Source organism: Pongo abelii, chromosome 5 (genome assembly GCF_028885655.2).
Source record: "Pongo abelii isolate AG06213 chromosome 5, NHGRI_mPonAbe1-v2.0_pri, whole genome shotgun sequence".
Taxonomy (NCBI): domain Eukaryota; kingdom Metazoa; phylum Chordata; class Mammalia; order Primates; family Hominidae; genus Pongo; species Pongo abelii.
In genome coordinates this window covers 164,113,622-164,137,786 of record NC_071990.2, presented here as the reverse complement: position 1 = coordinate 164,137,786, position 24,165 = coordinate 164,113,622, and the positions used below count along the sequence as shown (strand labels likewise).

The 24,165-nt window shown below is 39.5% G+C and overlaps 1 protein-coding gene across 1 annotated transcript in view; it reads left to right on the top strand.

Moving 5' to 3' along the window:
• PRKN (parkin RBR E3 ubiquitin protein ligase) overlaps positions 1–24,165 on the top strand; it is a 1,392,587-nt gene that overhangs the window by 536,813 nt on the left and 831,609 nt on the right.

Below are 24,165 nucleotides of genomic sequence, written 5' to 3'. Positions count from 1 at the left end.
CATTAACATCTTTTTGTTTGTACTCAGTTTATTAGCCTTAAAATGAATCAGAAGCCAGGAGATTACTGTAGCCAAGAACTTTGGGTGATTCCCCCCCCCCACCACCCCCGGCTACAATCACTGTAATTACTTTATCTCAAAAAGAACTTTATCTTTGCCATTCTAATGAGATACTCTGCCATGGAATAGCATTAAAGCTAAAAGGTTTCTGATGAGAAATGGTGTAATAAATAGAGTAAGATGTAAAGTGCCTGGCATGATGGATTTTGTTTAAAATTGGTTTATAGATTAGGCACAATTTATGTGAGGAAATTTATTAAGAAATACAGTCTAAATGTATAATCATTCCTAAACTTAATATTTGTTACACATTAACTGTTGGCCAGGAGTCTTCTTACTTCTCTTGTTATCAAAATTACTCTCACATTTATGTAAGAAATTCAAGTCTTAGAATAGACCTAAGCTTACTTTCTAGTGCCTAAGTGTGTGATATCCCCTCTTTGCTTATTGTAGATTTGGTTATCACGCATTTCAGTGCTTTTAAAGCACAATGGAGGAGGCATTACACATTATTTTATATTATTGACAGTATTTGTAGGGCATAAAGTTTTGGATGTCCCGATAGTGAGGGTGGAAACTGCCACCATGCATTCTGTTTTGCATCATGTTACAGTGTTAAATCTGCAATGAAGCTGGTTTCTGTGTGGATTCATAAGCTCCAGGGTGGAAAGTGTGTAGAACACAATGCATGTCTGGTGTCTGCCAAAGCCAGGGTGGCCCCTGTGTTCACTGTCGCCCTTCATGTCGCCGTCTGTTATGACATGAGATTTCTCTTGGCCTTGTGGACGCTTCTTACTTCATCTCCTTTTAACGCCCACTCTCTTTGCTTGTGTTCTCCTTGGTCCTTATCACGGGCTCTCATCCACACACAAGTGATGCACATTCACCTCGCAAAGAGCCAGTCGATAGAGAAGTGAGGAAGGTTAAAATATTTTTGTCTTTTTCCCTTTTACCAAAGCTAATACTTGTAAAAGAGCCAGGTTAAGGTAAAAATAAACATATAAAAAAAGTATTACCATAAAGAACTTAAAATTTTGATGATTCATTTTTTATATATGTATTATTCTTGATAGTTTACATTTAGAATTTGCATACTATATACAATATATATGTAAAGGGGTCTACTTAAAGATGGTTGATCCAAACCATTTCAGGACATCAGTATCAGCCAGTAGAAGCAATTTAAAATTGTAAGTAAATGCTGCTACTGTCATTTTCTTGAGACTCATTTTGATAATTCATGCCTGGGTTTCAAACCTGTAAATGTTCTTTTCCACCAACACACACCTCATGTGGATACCATTGAATTTTCTCACTTATTATTTTGCTGATTTTTACCACATTTACTAATATAAGGAATAATACTGTTTTGGAACATTCTTTTGGAATTTATTCAAGTATTTTGATTGTATTCTGTATTTGATTATTCTCAAAATGGTCAATATTTTCTTAGCAGTTTTTAATGAATGATCAATTTGTTGAAAGTTATGAAATATAGCTGAATTCATCTTCTTAAGAAGGTTTTCTTCTTTAATATACTTGTATGTCTATTGTTATAAATATAACCTAAACTTCAAAATTCCATATGGGAACTCTTGGTTTATACCGATTTCTTTCTAATCTCTATTTTAGTTGTTTTCTGTTCCTCCAGATTTAAAAAACATTTTCCAAATCATTTTCTTTGTTTTTTGGTTTACCAAAAATATGTTTCTTTTAATCAGTTTTTAGGATCTTCTGTATTTTATATTGAATTTCAAGGACTTTTCAGATTATAGGTGAACACCTCTTCTCTTCCTAGGAGCATTTTAGGGGTGTTCATCATTTATGCCCCTGCTTCCTTCTGCAACAGCTCCAGGCAGTTGCACACTGAGGGGCCAGGAGGGGACCTGAAGAGCTCAGGACACCAAAGACCACACTGTGCAGTTCATAAATAATCAAATTTTAGAACTTTTGAGTAAACGGTTAGGTAAGTTGGCCAGCCAATGAATCAGCCTTCGGTGAATGGATTTTCAGCAGCCTTCCTAGAACCAACTCCTACAAATGGTCATAGGACACACATGTATAGGTCACAAAAGCTTCATTTTCTCAGACACAAATTTTTAGAAAAACATCAGCTCATTTGAATGGCTCTCAAAGACTCCTCCAATGTTTAGCTGAGGGTCTCATGGAGCAGAGGCATAGTTAAGAGAAGAAGAGTATGGAGGGGATAGAAGAGTTCAGGGAGGAGTGATAGCCGAAGGTGGACTGAATAAGTATTTTATCAAAGTCTACGTGGGGACCTGGACAAAAGCCAGAGTGATGCACATTCAGCTTTGGTGAAGAGGGAGAAACCCAGCATTGATCTGAAATAAGTAAAATGGTATCTAGCTGAGCTGCAGGCAATTTTAGCCAATTTGTTGTTACTCTTCTGTATCACAGAAATGCTTACGTTGAGAGCCTTTGTCCTATGCCTAGTATTTTAGAATTAAAATTTTATTTATCATATGTTATTCGTTGGGATGATTTCAGTTAATTAAAGTCTAGAGAAATGTGGGTCAATGTTGGTAATTCATTGACTTTTCAATCCAGCTATTTATTTTCATCCAGACCGCAGTAGTGCTAGCCTTTCATTGCTTCTTTAATAGAGATCCCTCTGTAATAGTAACTGTTTTTTTGTTTGTTTGGTAATGATTTTACTCACTACTCTTTAAGAAAAAGGGAGACAGAAAAAGAAGTCAGTCTTGCAGACGCAAGTTCCCCGAGTGTACCTTTAGAATGTTCAAAAGCTCAGCATCATGAGGACCCTGGAGAGATAGGAACATACCAGATGTCGCCTTGCATTTTGTCGTGTAGTGTCTCAGTGTTTTTGTTTTGATACCCAGCCATGCGCTTGACCCATGCTGCTGGTTTGAAATTCTCAAAATTGTGGGCAGGAAATTAAAAGCATGTTACTCTGAAAAAGTATGTGTATATATTTTAAAACATGTTATTTATTGCATTACTTCCAAAGTACATGGTTTTGTTGTATGTATACTATGAGGAGTGACTACTATTATAGTAAGAACCTGTGTCTACAAAAAATAGAAAAAAAAATTAGCTGGGTATGGTAGCATGTGCCTGTAGGCCCAGCGACTTGGGAGACTGAGGCAGGTGGATCCATTGAGCCTGGGAAGTCAAGGGTGCAGTAAGCCATGGTCATGCCACCACATTCCAGCCTGAGTGACAGAGTGAGAACTTGTCTAAAAAAAAAAAAAAAAAAAAAACCTATAATTTATTGAATGCTTACCGTAAATCATGAGCTAAGCTCAGACTTTACCTAAATATTTAATTGTTATGATATTTGTATAGTGCTTTTTCTAATTTCACATATGCATATCATTATGGCAATGAGGTACACCAAGCCAGTATTACTTACTTTTTATGTAAAAGATATTAAAAGTTTTACAAAGTCTGTCAGTTAGTAGTGACATGCAGTCATTAATTTAGATAATTGGAAATTGGTTAAGTGATCTACAATTTTATTCATTGTACAGGATGATACATTTTAAAAATATTTATAAGAGAAATATTTCTTGGCACTACGTAGAAGGGTTTGAGAAAACTCAACCTAAAATATCTTCAAAGCATAAAAGAAAAAATAAAGTTCTCTAAAGAAAGTTTTTCATATGTCTTATTATTTCATTTTACGTTGCAGTTACATTTATGTATCATGTTTAAAAACTGGGTTGGTTTGTTTATTGGTTTGTGATGCTGTCTCCTGGCAGGGATCAGGCACTCCCGCAGCAGGTAAACCCATCAGGACATTCTTGTTGACTCACACACTGACGGGGCTGTTTCTACCTTTACTAGCCACTGTACTTCATGGCATAGAACAGAGCATCAAGGCATCAATTCTGTGTGCAAGGGAGGATAACAGCAGGAACAGCAGCGCCTGTCTCTTCTATATAAAAGAGATAATTCTGGCTGGGCATGGTGGCTCACACCTGTAATCCCAGCACTTTGGGAGGCCGAGGTGGGTGGATCACTTGAGGTCAGGAGTTCGAGACCAGCCTCACCAACATGGTGAAAACCCGTCTCTACTAAAAATACAAAAAGTAGCTGGCTGTGGTGGCATGTGCCTATAATCCCAGCTACTCAGGAGGCTGAGGCAGGAGAATCACTTGAACCCAGGAGGCAGAGGTTTCAGTGAACCAAGATTGCGCTATTGCACTCCAGCTTGGGTGACAGAGTGAGGCTCCATCTCAAAAATAAATAAATACATAAAAATAAACAAAATAAAAAAAGATAATTCTTAGAAGCCTCCTAATAGGCCTCTCCTTACAGCTGATCATCTATAACTGGGCCATATGGCCAGTGATAATAACAAAGCCAGTGATAATAACAAAGCCAGTGATAATAACAAAGCCAGTGATAATAACAAAGCATGTTGAAAAGCAAGTGTTTGCTACATGGAAACAGAATTGCCGTGATTGGCTTAGACCAATCCTATGTTATCCCCTACTCTGGGCCCATTCCATCTCCCAAAAAAATCGGATTCCTATGAACAAGGACAGAGGGTGAGAAGCACATTGGGTTGGCAATGATCAGCGACTATCACATTTGTAAATGCATCACCATTTTAGCCCACTTTCCTGAACTCATCAGTTTCTTTCCTGCATGGAAACCCTGCTGTTCTATGCCCTATTTGTATCACTCTGCCTGTACTAGAGTCTTGGCTAGCCATGAAACTGGTTTTGTGTGTGAAATGCTACTTTTCTCCAGTGCCTGTTTCTACACATAGATGTACCTCCCTGAGTCTCTGCAGAGTGAAACTGACATATTATCCATTTGAGCACTTAGAAGCTTTATCAAGACTTGTGGAAGTAAAAAATAGATCTGTAGGGCAGTGGGTTAATTTATGTGCTTAAGAAGTGAATGGCTCAAAAATCTCACTGGGGAAACATAAATAGAATTTAGTAGCCTTTTCTTCCTACATAGTAGATCCTTTGTTGATGCTTTATAAGAAACAAATATCTTATCTTACAGTGACAAAATGTGTGGGGCAGGGGATTCTCCCTGAAAATACTGCTTCAGAATGAGGCAAGCCAGCACAGACCAGTACTGTGATACGAGTTTGCATTATGAATGTATGCATGCATGCTCTTCCATCTGGGAATATCCAGCTACCTGCATAAATGCATCATTAAAGCCGGGTGGGAAACGGAGAGGTTAATTGACTTTACTTGGGTCACCCGGTGAAAAAGAAACAAAACTGAGAGTTTAATCTGGGGAACTTGAGCTTAGATTCTTGCTGGAAGCACTCACATTGAGTCACATTAGTCTTCTTATAAGGTTGAGGGAGAGTTGACACTCTGCAGGCTTTTCCTGAAAAGAGTAAAATTCACTGGACTCTGTCTTCTAAAGTGGGGATTAAGATTCTAGAACTGGATAAGAAGTGAAATATGGAGTTTTCCCTTACTGAAGAGAAAATGGAAGAGTATTTGTGTACTTGGAAAAAGGAAATTATGAAAATTAAAAGGGAAATGCTCATAGAATATGATTTGTAAAGTGACTAGTTAGCCAAGTGGGTTTGTTGTAGAGCACGATACTCACTGATGCCAGAGTCTATGGCATGCACTGGGCATGGTCCACTTGCACCTCTGAGTATGATTAAAACTCTTCAGTCATTTGTTGGTATGATTGAACTATGGGTTCTCCCAGCTAGTTTCAAAGAATTATATTTCTGTCTAATGTCAGAATGACCCTATTTTTTTTAATGTGTTCTGAATCTTCAGTTGTGCATACAGAATTTCTTATTAATTTAGAATGCTATGCTAATAAGCGTACACTCAGAGATGGCCATAATTTAAAGCTAGCAGTAGCATCTCATGGACAAATGAACTCTACCCCTCCCATAATGTGCTACAAACAAATGAGAACCATGCTCTTTGTCTTTGCCTCTGAATAGGATATTTTTATTTAAAGTACTTTAGGTAAAGGTCAGTGTAAACCAATATGACATAATATGTCTATTGTTAAATGTTATAAAAATATAAACTTTGCATAAACAGGGTTCACCAAATAAATGGAGTTTGACCCAAAAATTAAGTCTTTATTATTTGGGTCCCCCTGTACTGGGCTCCCTTATTAGATTCATTTCCTTGGGGCAGGGAGCATACTTTGGTGCTTAGCATAGTGCCTGCCACATAATAGATATTATTATTATTATTATTATTATTATTATTATTATTATCATTTGATGTTTAAGATGTTTCATGAAGTAAATGAATGGTAGGCCAAGGTATACAATGACTATAATAATGAATGATATAATAGTTATTGTATACCTTGGCCTATCCATAATCTTAGAATAGGAATCAACTTTGCAGTCATCTAATCTCAATTCCCTCCTATATAAGATAATTAGAATAGGAATCAACTTTGCAGTTGTCTAATCTCAGTTCCCTCCTATATAAGATAATTAGAATAGGAATCAACTTTGCAGTTGTCTAATCTCAATTCCCTCCTATAGAAGATAATTACTCTTACATGCTTGCTTTTTAGTCATCTGACTTGCTAGAGCACTTTGAGTAAAGGAACAATCATTGCTTTTCACAAAACTGTTTTCATTGTTAAAGAGCTTGAGAGAAAGTTATCTGACCTAAATCTGTTTCCACCCATTCTTCTAGTTTTGTTCTTTTAAAAAAAAAAAAGAAATCTAAGGAATGTTCCATCTGTAGGCTCTTCAAATGTTTAAAGCAGCTACAATGATTTACTTCCTAGGGCTTTCCTTCTGTACTAAACTTAACGATTCAAGCATAAAAAAGGGACAGAGTATTCTCCTGCCTCAAAGAAGTTTTCTAAGAACAGCTTTGGAGCCAAGAAAGGTATGGCAAGACTATGAAAGAAGATGCTGAAATTAGAAGGTGAACGTGCTCTTAAATAGGACCAGGAGATTGCTGTTGGAATGTGGATGGGGCCTATGTGGACATTGATCCAGTATTGACTGTAGAGAAGGAAAAGGCAGAGTGCATGCAGGGCCTTCTTTGTGAAATGGTGCTGGTGTTCAGGTTGGAGAATGAAGAGGCAGGGTTGGAAATGACAATTCAGAGCGAGCAGGTGTGGCAGCCACTGTCAGACACTGAGCTTATCACCAGAGTTTGTCATAGTGGGACATATTGAGCCACTGGAAATTTCATGCCTACTGGTGATTTTTGTAAAGCAGCTCCCGGTATGTCTGTATGTCTGCTGATAAAGACATACCCGACACTGAGCAATTTACAAAAGAAAGAGGTTTATTGGATTTACAGTTCCACGTGGCTGGGGAGGCCTCACACTCCTGGTGGAAGGTGAGAGGCATGAAGGAGCAAGTCATGTCTTACATGGATGGTGGCAGGCAAAAAGAGAGTTTGTGCAGAGAACTCCTCTTTTAAAAATGATCAGATCTCATAAAACTCATTCACTATCATGAGAACAGTGCAGGAAAGACCCGCCCCCATAGTTCAAGCACCTCCCACTGGGTTCCTCTTATGACGTGGGAATTGTGGGAGTTACAATTTAAGATGAGATTTGGGTGGGGACACAGCCAAACCATATTAATGTCCAAGACAAACCTTTTGTAGCTTCAACTGCACAACCCATCACACTGTATCTGGAGGTGGTTCCTTTTACTGAGGATTCTTTTGTCTCCTCTAAAGGAGTTTCCATGTCCTCCTGGCAGATAGCACTTTTGTTGAGGCCATGGATGCTGCTGACACATTCTTTGGTAAATGTCATGTTATATTAATAGATTTTCTCCCAGGGCCAAATGGATAACTTTAAGTTTCAAATACAGCTTTATTTCAGTACATAGTAGCATCCAGTCTCTTGAAAACAACCAACTAAACAAATAAAAAGCTTGCCATGTACTCCTACTGGGCCTGCATTGGGCTGGGCACTTGCTAGAGGGGTGGTGTATATTGGGGTTGGGGGCATCCTTTGTCCTTCCCCACCTTGAACTTGCTCCCCTGCACTGTCATTTTGCTCTCTTCTGTTTCTGATACCTCAGTGTTGAAGCACAATTTAGGAGCTTAGCAAGAGGGCACAGGAAAGTTCTCACTCAGCTGACACTGTCATGGGATATGTTTAAGCTGTCAGGTGTAGGAAGTGTGAAAAGCAGACTTTGTCTCATTGGCTCCTGTACAAGTTGTTTAGAGGTCACCAGAGGAAATGTCAGCTTCACCTCCAAGCATATACTGATGTTCCTCCTCCGGTGATCACTTCTTTCTCAGCTGCTAGTTTTTCACTGTTATCCACCCCGATTTTCTCTGTTGGAGTCTCCTTGGTCTTCCAGGACATCTTGGGTAGAAACTGAAGTGGTTTCAGTGCAGCTCTTTTTCATTTTCCATTGGGCATTCTCATACATATTTTGTTTTAACAAACTCTGGGATCGCAGACTAAACCCAATATAACTATACCAACAAAGTAGCTAGCCTTTAACATTATCAAGTGGGACTCAGGTCAGACCCAAACTCACTCTCTGTATTAGTCCGTTCTCTCCTTACTGTAAAGAAGTACCTGACACTGGGTAATTTTCGAAGAAAAGGAGTTTAATTGGCTGATGGTTCTGCAGCCTGTACAGGAAGCATAGTGGCTTATGCTTCTACAGAGACCTCAGGAAGCTTCCAGTCACTGCAGAAGGCAAAGGAGATGTGAGATGTTTTACCTGACCAGAGTGAGGAGGAGGTGCTACGCGCTTTTAAACAAACAGATCTTGTGAAAGCTTACTCACCATCCCAAGAACAGCACCAAAGGGATGATGCTAAACCATTCATGAGTAACTGCTCCCAGGATCCAATCACCTCCCACCACGCCCCACCTCCAACACTGGAGATTACAATTGAACATGAGATTTGGGTGGGGACACAGATCCAAATCATATCACTGTTTCTCCTTAACTCTAGAAGAGCCATATCAAGCTCTCTGAGTGGAGTCCTTCCATAGAAGCCCTTTTCTTCCACAAAGAAATCACCTTCAAACATTATCTCCACTCACTCTAACAAACCAATCTTTATAAACACGATGTTCATGAGATGTTTCAAAATAGCCCATGTTTGGAAGAAAAGGATGTACTTTCTGCTGATTTGGCTTTGAGCCTAAAACCGCTAAAAAAAAAAAAGTCTGTTAAAAAAATTATGTCAGTGATGTTTAGATTTGTAAATTCACATATGCAATCAGCACCTCTATTGGTTTATAGTATCTCTTGTATCTGGTGCTTTAATTGAAACCTCCAATTTAATATTCTATTACATAAGCTTTTCATGTAGAGCCTTTTACAACTCAAAAAGTATTTTCACACACATTGTCTTTATTGATTTAATAACCATGTGAATTGGGTAAGGTTGGGATCCTGTGACTATTTTACACCCGAGAAAACTATACACGGTTCGCAGAGAATAAGAGAATTACCAAAAGAACAGTATGAGGTGGGCTCTCGAACCACGTTTTGAAAAAAAAATCTAAAGATTTTCTCATTCTGCTACATTGCCTCTTTTCTTAGCAGGGAGCTAAATATCTTTAGTTGGTACATCATTATTTTTAACACTACTTGCTCCGTAGAGTCCCTAAGGCATTTAAAATATTTTAAATGTGCAGGATCACTGTCATGCTTTTCTTCTAAGATGTTCTTATATTTTTCTTTGATTTATGTTTTGGAGGCTCCATCTTTGTTGAGGCCATGGATGCCGCTGACACATCCTTTGGTAAATGTCATGTTACAGATGTTCCAGCCATCTATTAAATTCCATCTCATGGTATCAGGATAATAAGAGCTGAAAATTAGCTGAAATGTGGACCCTTCATACCACAGAGCTGCTGTCATTTAGACTAAGCTGTTACTCACTAGTTTTTCCTGGAGGGAAAAAGATTTTGAAATGACTTATAATGAAGGACACAGATAACACTGGAACCTCTTGACCTAAACTCTTGTCCTTCCTGTTGTTTTGTTTCCTTCGGCAACATGAAAAACATTTAATAATGACTTTGATTACTTTATGTTTAATTTGGAGCGGGATATTCAGCCGTAAGTTTTTGTTTCCTTTATTTGGAAACCTGTGATTTTGAAGAAGGGGTGGCAGGAGAGTGAATTGGCACAAATATTAGGTTCTATGTATTATTCTAGTTTATCATTTAGTGGGGGAAAAAAGTAAGTTTACCTTGTACAGCTTGAAATTTAGTGGGCATTTGTTTTCAAATGGCTATGCATTGTATTGAACTTGGAAAATTAAGATGAGTTTAGAAAAAATATCCATAACATTGGAAAATGTGCTGTCAAATACATAGTTTAGGTGAAATATGTACTAAATAATATCACAAATCTAGGAAAATATCAATATATATGTTCAGAAGCAGAGCCCGATACAAGTTTCACAACAATGCCAATTTTGTCTTTATTAGATGAGGCTTTCTTTGTTAAGGTTAGTCAGAACAGAAGACCAAGGCAGTCAGTAGCACCACCCCCCTTATTTTAAGATTATAGTTTTATGTGTAAGAGTTTTGAAATAAATGCCTCATTTAGGAGACAGAAACTCGTTAAAGAGTGGAGAAAATTGGTTTACTTTAAGTTTCTCAAAGGTTTATATACAAAAACTTCTCAATATTACCCGGCCTACTCCAAACATGCAGATTTCAGAATCTTTAAAGCACATGTGAAATGTGCATCTTTAACTTCAGTTGAAATCAGCAAAAGGGAAGTCAAATGAGGCTGAATGTATCAGTCCGTTCTCACACTGCTATGATGAAATACCGGAGACTGGGTCATTATAAAGAAAACAGGTTTAATTGACTCACAGTTCCACATGGCTGGGGAGGTCTCAGGAAACTTACAATCATGGCGGAAGGGGAAGCAACATGTCCTTCTACACAGGGCAGCAAGAGAGAGAAGAAATGAGAACCACGCAAAGGGAGAAGCCCCTTATAAAACCATCAGATCTCATGAGAACTTACTCCCTATCATGAGACTAGCATGGGTGAAATCGCCCACATGATTCAGTTACCTCCCACCGGCTCCCTCCCACAAAACATGGGGATTATGGGAACTAATAATTGGGTGGGGACACAGCCAAACCATATCAGTGGGGCAAGCCCAAATTTGTAAATGTTGGAAGTAATCAAGAGAAAGAGATGACAGTGGATGTTTGTTACTTCACTAGAGTCTGCCCTTTTGTGAAGCCTCCTATTATGCAATCAGTAATTTTTGCTTATTGAATATTGGATTTGATTGATTAAAAGGACAAATAAAGTACAAGATCCTGGATATGTACATTAATTAGCAAAAGTTGCTACAGAGCTATGCTGTCCAATATGTCAGCCACTAGGCACATATGGCTTTTTAAATTTTCGTGAATTAAAATTAAAGAAAATTAAATAGTCAGATTATTAGCCACAGTGGCCACATTTCAAGGACTCACTGGGCAGTTGCAACTAGAGGCTGCTGCATTCATTGTAGTTTATAAATATAGAGCATCCTGTCAACACAGAAAATTCTCTTAGATAGCACTAGTTCAGGGGATTCTCCCTGGGGCAGCCAGGTGCACCTGTTTGGATTTTTAGAAATATTAAGTGTATTTTTCTAAAGCTAGGAAGAAAGAGGAGCTAGAAAAAAGTTACTTGGCTATTGCAGAAATGGTGTGTATGGTAGGGATCGAGGGGCAGCATACTGAGCAATTCAAGTGTTAGCAACTTTTATGATTATTGAGGCCAAAGCTTAGAAATCAGACAGGCCTTGCCTTGGTCATGCAGCCAGCAGTGAAAGATCAGATCTGGGACCAGGACCAACGTTGTTAGCTTCCCAACTTATGGTTTTATCACCCTATGGAATTCCTTCCAAGATGTATACTTTGGCATATAATTTTGGAACCAGAAATCTTTGATTTTTATAAGACAGAGAGGCTTACAGTCTTTCCCTCCCCATACCAAGACAGGAGGGGAGGTGACTTTCTTACACAGAGAAACCCACTTCATAGGCTGCCATCTGTTAAGGACATCTCCCTCACCTCATCCTCAGAGTGGGTCAGCAAGGAGGCCCACCAGAAGATGATGATGGCAGGGAAACAGCTCCATGTGGCCTGTGTGAGTTCCGTGTCAGTAGCAGCTGTGTCTCAGATCCCTTTGGGCTGCAGCCTGGGTTCTGCAGCAGAAGAACCCCCAATGCCTTACGTGTCTCCTTACGATGTAAGAGGATAGACCTCATTTGTTCTCTATCCTCTTACATCTTCCCCATCTGAATAGCAGCCACCTTCCAATGCATGTGGTTCTCAATGTGAGAACACGCAGGGCTTCCCGATGTTTAAATGCTGAAGGTAGCACCGTGCTTCTGGACAGGAATTTATCTGCTTGAGACCACATGGTTATGGAAAATGTTATTTTGTCAATGAAATGCAAATATACATTAACCAAGTATCCTTACATTTATAGAAATTATTTTTTATAATTATTTCTTCAAATTGGCAGAAAAGCACCAAAAAAAAAGTTGTCAGAAATGACCCAATAATAATGCATTTTAGAAGTAGGTGAAAAGCAGTTTTCACAAAACTTTAGTTTACTTGAGCGTTTCAAATAATACAATAGTTATTTAGTTGAAGGTTAGATTTAAGACATTTAAGACAATGTGACACAGAGATACAAAATGAGCATATGCTGTTGGAAAAATGGTGGCAATAGACTTGCTCTAAGCAGGCTTGCCACAGAACATCAATTTGTAAAAAGGGCAATATCTGCAAATTACAATAAAGTAAAAGTGCAATAAAATGAAGTATGCCCACACATGTTTTAATAAGAGAAAAATTCCCGTGTACTCCTGCGAGGATGCTGGGATGAGCCCGTGGGAGCTGGCTGAGTGGTAGTAACTTGCCATCCCATGTTTCAGACTGAAGTGTTAGATTTGCATGATGCTTGGGTGCCTGCACACCCTCCTAACACACAGTGATGTTTTCCCAGGTGGTTCTTCACTGTCCCATGTCAGTAGACTCCCAGTAGATCCCCCTCGCCCAGTCCCATAGACAGGCTTCAGCATGACGGCAACTACAACTAGTGCCACTTGTCCTCAGGCTGAGATGCTGCTACGTGTAATATAAAATTCTATTATATTTTATAAGTCTGTCTTCAATATCTCTGAATACAGCATTTCTCCTCAAGTTTATGCCCATTCTAAATGTAAACGCAGATTGAATCATGATTTTAAGTGTAGCGTTTGATCTCCAGGCAACATCTGTGTTTAATGACTAGAGTGTAGTGTATTTGGAACCATCAAAAAGGGACTAGTACAGCACTAATACAGCAAATAACAGCTCCAACCCCTGTCTTTGTCCAGGGTAGAAACTGGTGGATGCAAAGTAAGTGTGTAAAAATAACACACTTTGCATGCAGTTCCTTTCTTTCTCTACACATTATTTGTGAGATTGCAGTACAAAAGAAAATATGCCAGGAACTCAGATCACTGAGAATGTTTGTACGTATTCTAGGATTAATGTCTCACCAATATCTGACTCATTATCAAACTGAGAATCGATTTCCTGTTTTTGATAAGATAACCAAGTTCCTCTTCCTAGATGTGTGACCTTCAGCAAAATCCTTAACCTTTTGGAACCTCTTTTCTTATCCTCAACTTCTCTCCTACCCCTAAATCTGAGTGTATCTGTGCACTTTTCTCTTGGGCAGGGATAGTTGGAAGCTGACAAGCCATGCTGGAATAAATAATCAAATGCATATAAAGCAATTTGCTTAGGACCTGATTCCCACTTTAGTGATTCCTACTTATGATTCTTAGTTTCTTTCCCTGATTCTCCCTCCCCATGTTTCTCTTTATGGTTGCTGTTGTTGTTATCATCTCAGATGTACCATCTTGGATTCTATGGTTCTTGTACAACACAATATCAATATTTGTCCAAGCCTGACCCTCTTTATGCATTTATTTCTCTTTTTCTTTGTTCATTTTCTGATTACCTTCCCTTGCCCCGTTAAATTCAAAAAGCATTTAATACCTACTATGTGTGAAAATCTATTATCTGAAGTAGAAGCTGTAAGTGATTCCAGAGCCAATATGACCATCCTCCTTATTCAGCTCATGTGCAGATGTTGGTAACACCAAGCATCCACTTGTGTTCTTTGGTTTCAGTATCAGAAATAGCAAAGAAATAAGCAAATGGTTTGTGTGATTTATGTAGTTAGTCCCACTTCCCTTTCCTATGCTTGCTGGAAAGCTTAGAAACAAATGAGTGTCCTGCCTCTAGCAAGCACATGAAACTTCGGGAAATGACCTGGGACTGGAACGTCACCCCCAACTGGGTCAACATTTCCTACCCTTCTGTTCCTCAGTCAGCCCACTCCCCTCCACAGATATCTTCACTTGCTTGTATTGTTATGGGCTGTTTCATGTTCTTTCTGAATCGAACATGGTGTAAAGGAACAAATAAGCTTACAGATGTTGCAGGGATGCATTGTGTAAACCCGTTTTCACCTGAAAATGAGGCCAATCCAGTTTAAGCTAGAATCATGTTATTTGGATTTTGCCTGTTCCCTGATGTCCTCTTTGGTGTCTACCATCTCTGGTCTAGTTGGGGCTGTTGTGCTGTCCAGTTAATATATGGGGATGCATTTGTGTGCCCACTCATTGAGATATAGGAGAGAGGGGAGCCCACCATTCCCTGTTGCATAACACACTTGCTTGTTTGCCCCATAAAGCCAACTTGAAAGCTAATTAAGCTATGTATATATCGGTTAACTCAGTTCCCCTGCCATGAAATTTTGAAAACTACTTGATTGGAACAAAAGGAACAGACAACATATCATTCAGTCAATGTGGGGAAGGGAGAAATATGAAAAAGGAGGAGAAAAGATTCATTTGGGATTGTCACATTATCACAATGGACAGCTCTTAAGCTTGTCCTGTGGGCCAACAATTCTTTTTGGTGAGATTTAAATAAGGTTCTTGGTATATGTTTGAAGAGACTATAAACACATACGTTTATAGTACTTTCGAAACCTCTGATGACTTTCTTTTTTCATTTGTAATTTTTGTGGGTACATAGGAGGTGTACATATTTCTGGGGTACATGATGTGTTTTGATTCAGGCATGCAATGTGAAATAAGCACAGGATGCAGAATGACGTATCCATCCCCTTAAGTATTTATTCTTTGAGTTACACACAATGCAATTACACTCTTTAAGTTTTTTTAATGTACGATTAAGTTATTATTGACTGTAGTCTCTGGTAGCTTTCAACCAAGTGAAAATGTTTAGTTGGGGAAAACAGGCTGATCATAGTAACCATCGTTTCATCCTTGTCACTTCCTCAGTGCAGCTCCCAATTCACAGAGAATCACAATAAGGAAGAATCACCTCAAATATGCCTTTGCAATGAATTTCACACATCACATGTATCACAAAGGCCCCCAGCTGTGAAATGCAGCATACATTTCTAGGATGTAGACTTTGCTACACACATACACACACACACACACACAAACACACACACAGTAATAAGATAACAAAAAGCACTGTCCCCTTACTATAATTTTTCTGTCAAAGGAAAAAAAAAATGGGAAGAGGAGGCAAACACTAAATAGATATTTAAGTTTCACACGTTCAGGCTCTATCTGTTTGCTGCTTGGTAGTGTTTACGATGTTCAAAAGCTGAGTGGAGGAGGAAGGCTTTCCCCTTGGCACATACATAAGCTCATGAATTGAGCCAGTGGCAACCCTAGAGAACTAAGTAGGTGGTGACTGACTTTGGCAGGTGATTCTTTTCTTGGTTGTTGTTGACATATAGTAAGGGGCATAAACCTTCAGTGTGCAACTTGATGCCATTCTTACCTACACACATGTATACGCTCCTCTAGACAGACTTTTAGACCTTTTCCAGAAAGTTTCCTCATGCCACCTCCAACTCAGTTACCCACACTCTTCAACTGACCAGAGAGAATCATTCTGCAGCAGGCTAAAGGGGAAGGCCCCACAGACTGGGATTAGAGGAAATGAGGAAACACAGCAGCTGCCGGTGGCTCTGCAGTCAGGAGAGCCATGGTGCAAACTGCAGTGTCCAAAACCAGGTGGAGCCCAGCAGTCCATCTGCCACGGCACAGAGATGCTGGACCGTCTCCTCAGGTGGACACAGCATGGTTCGGGCTGATGATCAAAGATGAAAAACAATTGGCACAGGTTCCTAAGAAGTTTCGCCAACAGAGAAATACAGGTTCAAATAGAACATGTGCAGTATCCACAGAGCCGCAGGCCCAGTTTTCAAAATGCAATTAAGATTGAAGGGAGGCCAGGCACAGTGGCTCACACCTGTAATCCCAGCACTTCGAGAGGCCGAGGCAGGAGCGTCGCTTTAAGCCAGAAGTTTGAGACCCGCCTGGGAAACAGTGAGACTCCGTCTCTACAAAAAAATTTTAAAAATTAGCCAGGCATCAGGCATGGTGGCACACACCTGTAGTCCCAGCTACTCAAGAGGCAAAGGTGGGAGGATCGCTTGAGGCCAGGAGTTTGAGGCTGCTGCGAGCTGTGATCGCACCACTTGCACTCAACCTCAGTGACAGACGGAGAGCCCTTGACTCAAAACAAACAAGCAAACAAGCAAAAACACTGGTGAGCAAGAGATGATGCAATTCAGTGAAACCAAACACCTAGATTGAAAGCTGCTAAATCAGGGACTGAGGCTTTTACCCCAGATAGCGAAAGAAATAAACACAAACAAAACCACAAACGACACAAAACTGAGAAGACTGAGTTATCACTCATTCTTTGTGTCATAATGCTGACCATTGCAGGATGATGTAAGTCCTTCAGAACACACAGCTATGTCCACCTGCAGCACTTTGGCAGCACGTGACAATATCCTACTGATCAAAAAAATGGCCAAAATAGTCTTTAAACAAATAGCTTGTTAGTAGGAACTTGAGGGATTTAAGTGACCTACAACCTTTAAGGGAGGTAGCTCAGGTGTGTGTGTCTGGAGCACAAGAGCCATAGGCCAGTAAAAGGGGTGGGCCTCATCCTCTGGGCCTGTCAGATTCAAACTTCCCCAGCATCAGGGCCCAGATTGCTGAGTGAACACTCCCAAACACACAAACACCAGTGTCTTAAGGGATAGGCCCATTACAATTTTGCTCATTGAATTAACCATGTCAAAAGAGACTCTTCTGCTAAAATTGATTTATCAGAAATAGAACTGTTTCTGTGAAAGTCCTCTCTGCAGTAAGGGTTTGACAATCCACAATTAACATTTTACGGATGACCCACAAAAATAATTCAGCTACAGGTTTTTTCCCAGGAGCTAGAGAATGTAGCGACTCTATTTCTAAAAGTCCTACCTAGTGGCTTCACAGAAACTTTTTGATCTGCTGGCTAAAGAGACTCAGAGCCTGTCAGTGTTAGAGAATGCCTCCTTAGCCTAGAGGGGAAAATATGATCTCCAAATAGAATCCTAATCGCGTTTTTTCCTGGTGGTTAATGGTGTTTCAGAGCTTGGTAGGCATGCCACCTAGTGTTCTCCTTCAAGAGGCCTGTCCACATTCAAAGAGAAATGAAGGACACCCACACATCCGGGGGCACTGACAATGGCTTTGAGCCTGTGCTGCGGAGTGAGTCGGAGGGACGCGGCTGCAGCTTGATCTATGGCTCTTTATTTATTTTTTTAATCTGGCAGCTGCCACTGAGATTCAAATGTCCCAGTGCAAACCACTCTCTTTAATTTGTTTTCTTTATTAAATGTACAGACAAACTTCTGCTGTCTTTGTTGTATTCTTGGTGTAGTTGGAAGGCACAAAGAGAAAGTGCTTTGCTTTTATTTTTTTGCTTAATTATATCAAAGTCCTTTTAAATGATAGGCATTAGTAATTGTTGTTTTTCTTTTTTTGACACACACCTGGTGGAAGCACTATGTTATTTTGATAGAATATTTTTAAATGAGAAAAATAAGGTGTAGTTACACCAGTGCCTTTTAGCAACGAAATAGCTTTCAGATTAAATTTTATGTGACAAATAATGCAATGCATTCTCATTATATAACACTTAACCAATATAAAAAAGGTGAGGTAGAAACCGCTGATACAACCATTGCTAACCATTTTAGTGAAAATCCTTTCTGATATCTCTGGCATGCATTCACACTCACACATAGAAATAAGTTTTTTCTTTTTTCTTCTGAATTTGTTTCTCTTAATCATTTATAGCCATTCTCTCAAAGGTAATTTTTATAGTTCTATTTTTAAAAAGTTTTTATGACTGCATAATATTCTATGCTCTGCTGCAATGGCTTTGGTTTAAACATTTGCCTATTGATTTGTTACTGACATTTCTAGATTTTGGTGTGAGTGCCTGTGTATGTGTGTGTGTGACTATATACAGCAATCCAATGAATAGGGGTATACATATTTATATGCATTTATTTATTTTTGTGTGTGTGAGTAAAATATATATCCTTATACTTATTTCCTTAATTTCAGGCTGTAACAATTCACACTTTTGCTTTCATTTTATGAAAGGACTCCTTTTCCCAGAAAAAAAAAAAAAAGGAATTTCATTGTGTTCAGAGTCTGATTAGCCAAAACGAAATACTCTTGTAACTTAAATTTTGTTTCATCTGTTTATTGAGCATTTCTCTCTGCTCCCGTATATTAGGTAGGGTTTTCAAATCATGGTGTAAGCCGTATTTATGGCAGATAGTAACCTTTTCTCTACTGTAGGAGTCGCATGTGTATTGTTCTAGTCTATCAGTATCCACTGTCTGCTGTTTTTTATTTATGGTATCATCATATACAAATATTTTCATATAGTCACCTGTTGATTATTAAGGTCTCCGAGCCTCTAGATGTCAGATGTGTCTGCTATTTTTTTAGTTTACTACATTTAAAACTTTTAATTGGCCTGAAATTTCCTTTCATATGTGGTGTGATGAAGGGGTCCAAATTCATTTCTTTGAATAGATGGCCTTCTGTGACATTACCATTTATTAAATAATCCTTTCTCACGACATGTCAGTATATCACCTGGCCAAAATGAAGTACCATATATTCCTAGATTTACTTATGGGTCCTCTATTATTTGGTGTTATCCATGAGACGGTGTGGCTCTTTATACTTATTTGAGTCTAGTGACTGCATAGTTCTTTCACTAGCCTAGCCTCAACCAACTTAAATTAGCCTCAACCAGCTTAAAACACTAGCCTAGCCTAAACCAACTTAAATTCTGCATAATTTTCTTGGCTCTTCAGGGATGTTTATTCTCTATTAGATTATTCGTCTAATTCCACCCCTCTCCAAATCATAATAGGTCCCTCTGCTGATACTTTTGTAGGACTTTAAGGCTTAGTCATGTGCCCCAAGCTCCCCCTGCTTAGCAGGTAAGAGTTGAATATTTAATTGAGAGCAAAGGGTGGCAAAGATGTGTTCTAACTACCATATTGCCAGAGGATCTTTTCTACAACTAAGTATAAAACAATACATAATCTACCTTTAAAATGAAAACATTGAGCAGATTTTCTGTCAATGAAGGCTACATGGTGGAGAGCACTCACCGCCTGGCTTCTCAAATAGCCTTTATATGGAGAATTCATGGAGATGGGGCAGCACAGATATTTATTGAGACTGGATGTCAGACAACAGCCCTTAGACTGCAGGACATTTGCATTGCATCATCAGAGGAGCACCAGTCACTTCCTTAGGATAAAGAGAAGCAGGGGTCCAAGTCTTGCTATTCCAGCAGTATGTCCTGTGGACCAGTGGCCCTACCACCCTGACACCCCACTTCTACTTTCTGTATCAAGTGGTGGCCTTCAGCACTAAGCAGACAGATCCTCTGCAGCTCTGTAGGTCATATGTTACCTGTATGCTAACCTGTACATGGAAGAAATCCACCAGTACAGCTTCTATTGCATATACCATCATGGAAGAATTTTTGACAATAGAATATGAGACTAAGTTTCTTTTGTTTGATTTGTTTTTAGCTATGGTTGCCAAGAGATTGTCTTATAATAATTACAAAAGGGTTGCATACTTATATCCTATAGCTATTCAGGACATCTTCATAAAGTACCTACTATGTACCAGACCAGTGTTGTAGGTGGTGCTGGGAATATAGTAGATATAAAAGGCAATAAACAAAAATCACCTTCTACCCTGGCTCACTTTTCTTTTCTCTTTCCTTTTGTTTCTCAAACTATGTTTTAAAAAGTTACGTGATTCAAGCATTTTAATTTGGTCTGAGTCTTCCTGCTCCGTGACCTCTGGGACAGCTTGCCTGGAGGGAGACTTGGAGGTTAACACCCTACCAAGGTGTATAAGACAACAAGGTGTACAAGATGTATAAGACAGCCAGAGTTGGTTTCTGCTGCTTGCAAATGTAACCGATTGATCAACTTTCAGGCTCAAATGTAATTAAGTTTGAATTAAACTTTCTGTGAAGTCCCTCTTGTCTCTTTAATAGAGCCTCACAGGGTGGAGAAAGACACCTCAATAGGCTGTGTAATTTCCAAGTTATCTAAAAACTCTCAGCATTTCTCCAGCTGTATCACAATATGGTTCTATATTTAAGATGATCCAAAATATTAGACCAAAATATTATCCTTTGATTTAACTTCAAGTGCCTGCAGTTAGTATTTCTGAACTTGGAAGGACAAAATGACTTTCTGTTGGGAAGATTCAATTTGTAAAACACCAATTGGATTAGGATGTGTTTCCTATGAATGGGACTAGTTGTGTGTTAAATGAACAGGAACAAAGAACAAGGGAATGAATACCTGACTAGCGGTGAAAAATAAGAAACATGCCTTGAACAAGGATATAGAATTGATTAGAAGTCTGGTGTGAAGCCAAAATTGATAGTGATCAGGATAAATGATGAGATAAAGCCTTGCTAACTAACCCGAGAAGTGTGATACCTTTAAAATACTGTGTGTTTCATATTATTGGAAGAATTGTATTTTAACTTCAGAGTTAAGATATATAGAAATAGAAAAATGCAGGTTAAGTGAAAGAAAATGTTTCAATACAAATTCCTTTGGTTCTGTGTGCACTCAGAACCAAAAAGAAGATACTTATGGGTGAATGAGTTTGTGTGGTTGGGGGGAGGGCAAGGACTTGGGATTCAGCTGACTTTTATTTAGCATGTGGGCTAATTTTATTTATTTCCTGCATGCTGATGGAAGGGAACAAAGTGTAGAGCAGCCTCACATCAGCAAATATAAAGATACAAATTTTCTATATGTGTAAGTATTTCTTAGAAGAAAATCATTGCTTTGGACAGCCCATCAAGTGTATTTTAAAGCTCAAGTGTATTTTAAAATCATATAACTTCAGGAATTCGACCTTTAAACTGCATACAAAATGCACTTAAAAAGTGGATGCAATTTATTTGTCCAATGATTGCTCATTACATTTTATTCCTTACTGCCCTCTCTCCCTTAACATTTACTCTAATTTATAAAGGTTATGCATAGAGCAGGATATATGGTGGCTCTTGAAAACAGACATGTCAGCACAGATCTATAAACACGTCTTATTTCCAAGTACCAAGTGCAGTGGACTCCATCTCATAGACTGATCATGACGATGAGAATAGCTGACACCCAATGAGCATTTGCTCCAGCCAAGCACTTTATACCCATTATCTTATTTATTCCTCACAATAACCTTATAAATTAATATTGCAATTCCATTATAGAGATGAAGAAACTAACTGGTCCAAAGACACAGCTAAGCAGAGCCAGAATTTGAACTCTGGGAGTCATCCCCAGGAGACTATGACCCAGTTTCTTCCTTTATTGATTGGTGTAAGACAAGCATGAAGAAGAGGAAATGAGGGCATCAGATTCACACATGACTTGAAATAGTAAACAGTGTTGTAGGCCAGATTCTCCCTGAGGCCATGACAAAGCAATTTAGTGAGAACGTCTGTTTAATTTTTTTTTAAAAAAAACAAAGCTGCATCAAAATAGATACCTGAAAATGTCCAGGACGCACTCCACATGTGGCTGTCCATGAATGTCAAAGGTAAACACCAAGGAAGGTTTCGTCAGTTTTTATGAAGTTGCCACTTTAAATCTCAAGCCACTAAAGAACAATGAGTTGTCTAACACTAACTGGTGGTGAAATTCCTTGGTTTTCCATGTTGTACTCGGTGCTATAATCTAGAGCACAGGTCCATGGAGATGCTGACTGCACAGCAATCAGGACATGAGATGGGAGTTGTGAATCTGGGGGCAATGACTGTAGTAAGGCCAGTGTACAGGCCACTAGAGGTCAGTTTCAGCTGGGAGCTGGAGGGCTGAGAGTGATCAAAGAGAGCCTTGGAAGCACAACTCAGGAAGATGGCCAATGTCTTGTTTTGATCTTGGAAAGAAAGGGGAAGCAGAATGGCAGGTGCCAGGCATTGAGAAATGGGGAGATATTTACCTCTGCCCCCCAGTTTCTCCTTCCCCATCCCCAAGCCATTCAATTCCCCAGGGTGGCTTCAGGGGACAGGACCCCTTATCTCACCCCTAGGCTGTTTCTGTGGGTTCAGCCCCTCGGGGGGTTGCACTCTGCACTCCCACACGCCCCCCTTCTTCCTCTTTCTTCTGGAGAGGAAGGCCTTGGACTCTGTGCTTATCTGCCTCTGATGGGTTAGATTTCATGAAGATACCACCGAGGCACCCATTGGCTGCTATGCCTCCATTTTTATTTTGTTCCTTTGGTATTTCTGATTCTGAGTATAGACAGATTCATTTCCAAGAATAGGAACCTGTCACTTTTGTAAAGTACATGACAAACAGGGACTAAACCAAGAGACCAGGGGATTCAAATTGTTAATTAGAGGAGCTACATTTGTCCCAGGCATTGGTCTCTATGTTAACTCATTTAGTTCTCACCGCAAACCTATGAGGTAGGTACCTTATAATCCCCATTTTGCAAGTAAGGAAGCTGAGGAAATAAAGAAAGTAATCACTTCACTAGTGTTGAAGAGCCTTTAACAGCCATGATTCAAACCCAGTCCATCTATGGTGAGAGTGTGGGGTTTGGTCCGGCCTGGCTCTGCTGGATGAAGGAGTAAGGCTCAGGCAACAGGCAGCAGGCAGCTCACAGAGTATGTGCAAAACAATGGAACATCACTCTTGGTTGCAGATGAAATAGCTCAGCCACTGGGCTTCTAGGAAAATTGTCTAGTACAGGATGTGCCTCATTTCTCTTAATATCTGCCCCATCTCCCATCCCTGGGTAACTTGGGGTCCATTTCTGCCTACTGGCTAGCCAGGGCCCCAGGCAGCACCGTGCTCCTATCTGTCATTTAGTTACTTAGAACCAGGCAGCTTAATGGCTAAGAACATGTTTGAGAGCCGACTGCTAGCTCAGCACTCAGTTCTACTACTTACTCTGTGTCCTTAGGTGGTTTTCTTTTTTAACCTGTGCACTTCAATATCCTCAGCTATAAAACGGGACAGTAACAGGACCCACTTAATGAGGCAGGCCTCTTGGATGAGGCAGGCTGTGAGAATTAAGAATATTAGTGTATTTAAAATGCTTAGAAGAGTAGCACAAAGGAAGAGCTATGTAGTGGCAGGCTATCATCAGCATCATCAGTAATGATTTAACAAAACTCATTGAACACCTTATATGTTCCAGTCCCCAAATACAGGTAAGTCCGTATCCTCATAGGGCTCATATATGGGGAAAATAGATGCTAAATAAGCAAGTATACACATAGGCAAATGACTAAACATCATGTAATGTAGCAATAGCCAAGTTATAAATTGTGATTATGAAGAAGATAATGGGCTGGGATAGAGTCACGGGCCAGGGGCAGTTAGGCTGCTGGGGTCAGGTGCAGCTGGGGCTTGTAGGATGAGAGGTCTGTGTTTCACATCCCCTGTGTCAGGCGTGTGCAGCCGTACGAAAGAAACTAAAAGACACTGCTTTTTTACTGAACACCACACACCTTTCTCAGCATTGCATATGTTAAATCCTTCACTGAATCCTTCAACTCTTATTGTAGATACAGGTATTTTCCCGGTTTGATAGAGGAGGAATCTGAAACAGAGTGGTGAAGAAACTTGCTTAGGGCCACTCCATCAGCCATATCATCAGAAAAGCAGCATTTCAACCACTCAGGCTGTCTCTCAGCTCATCACTCACAC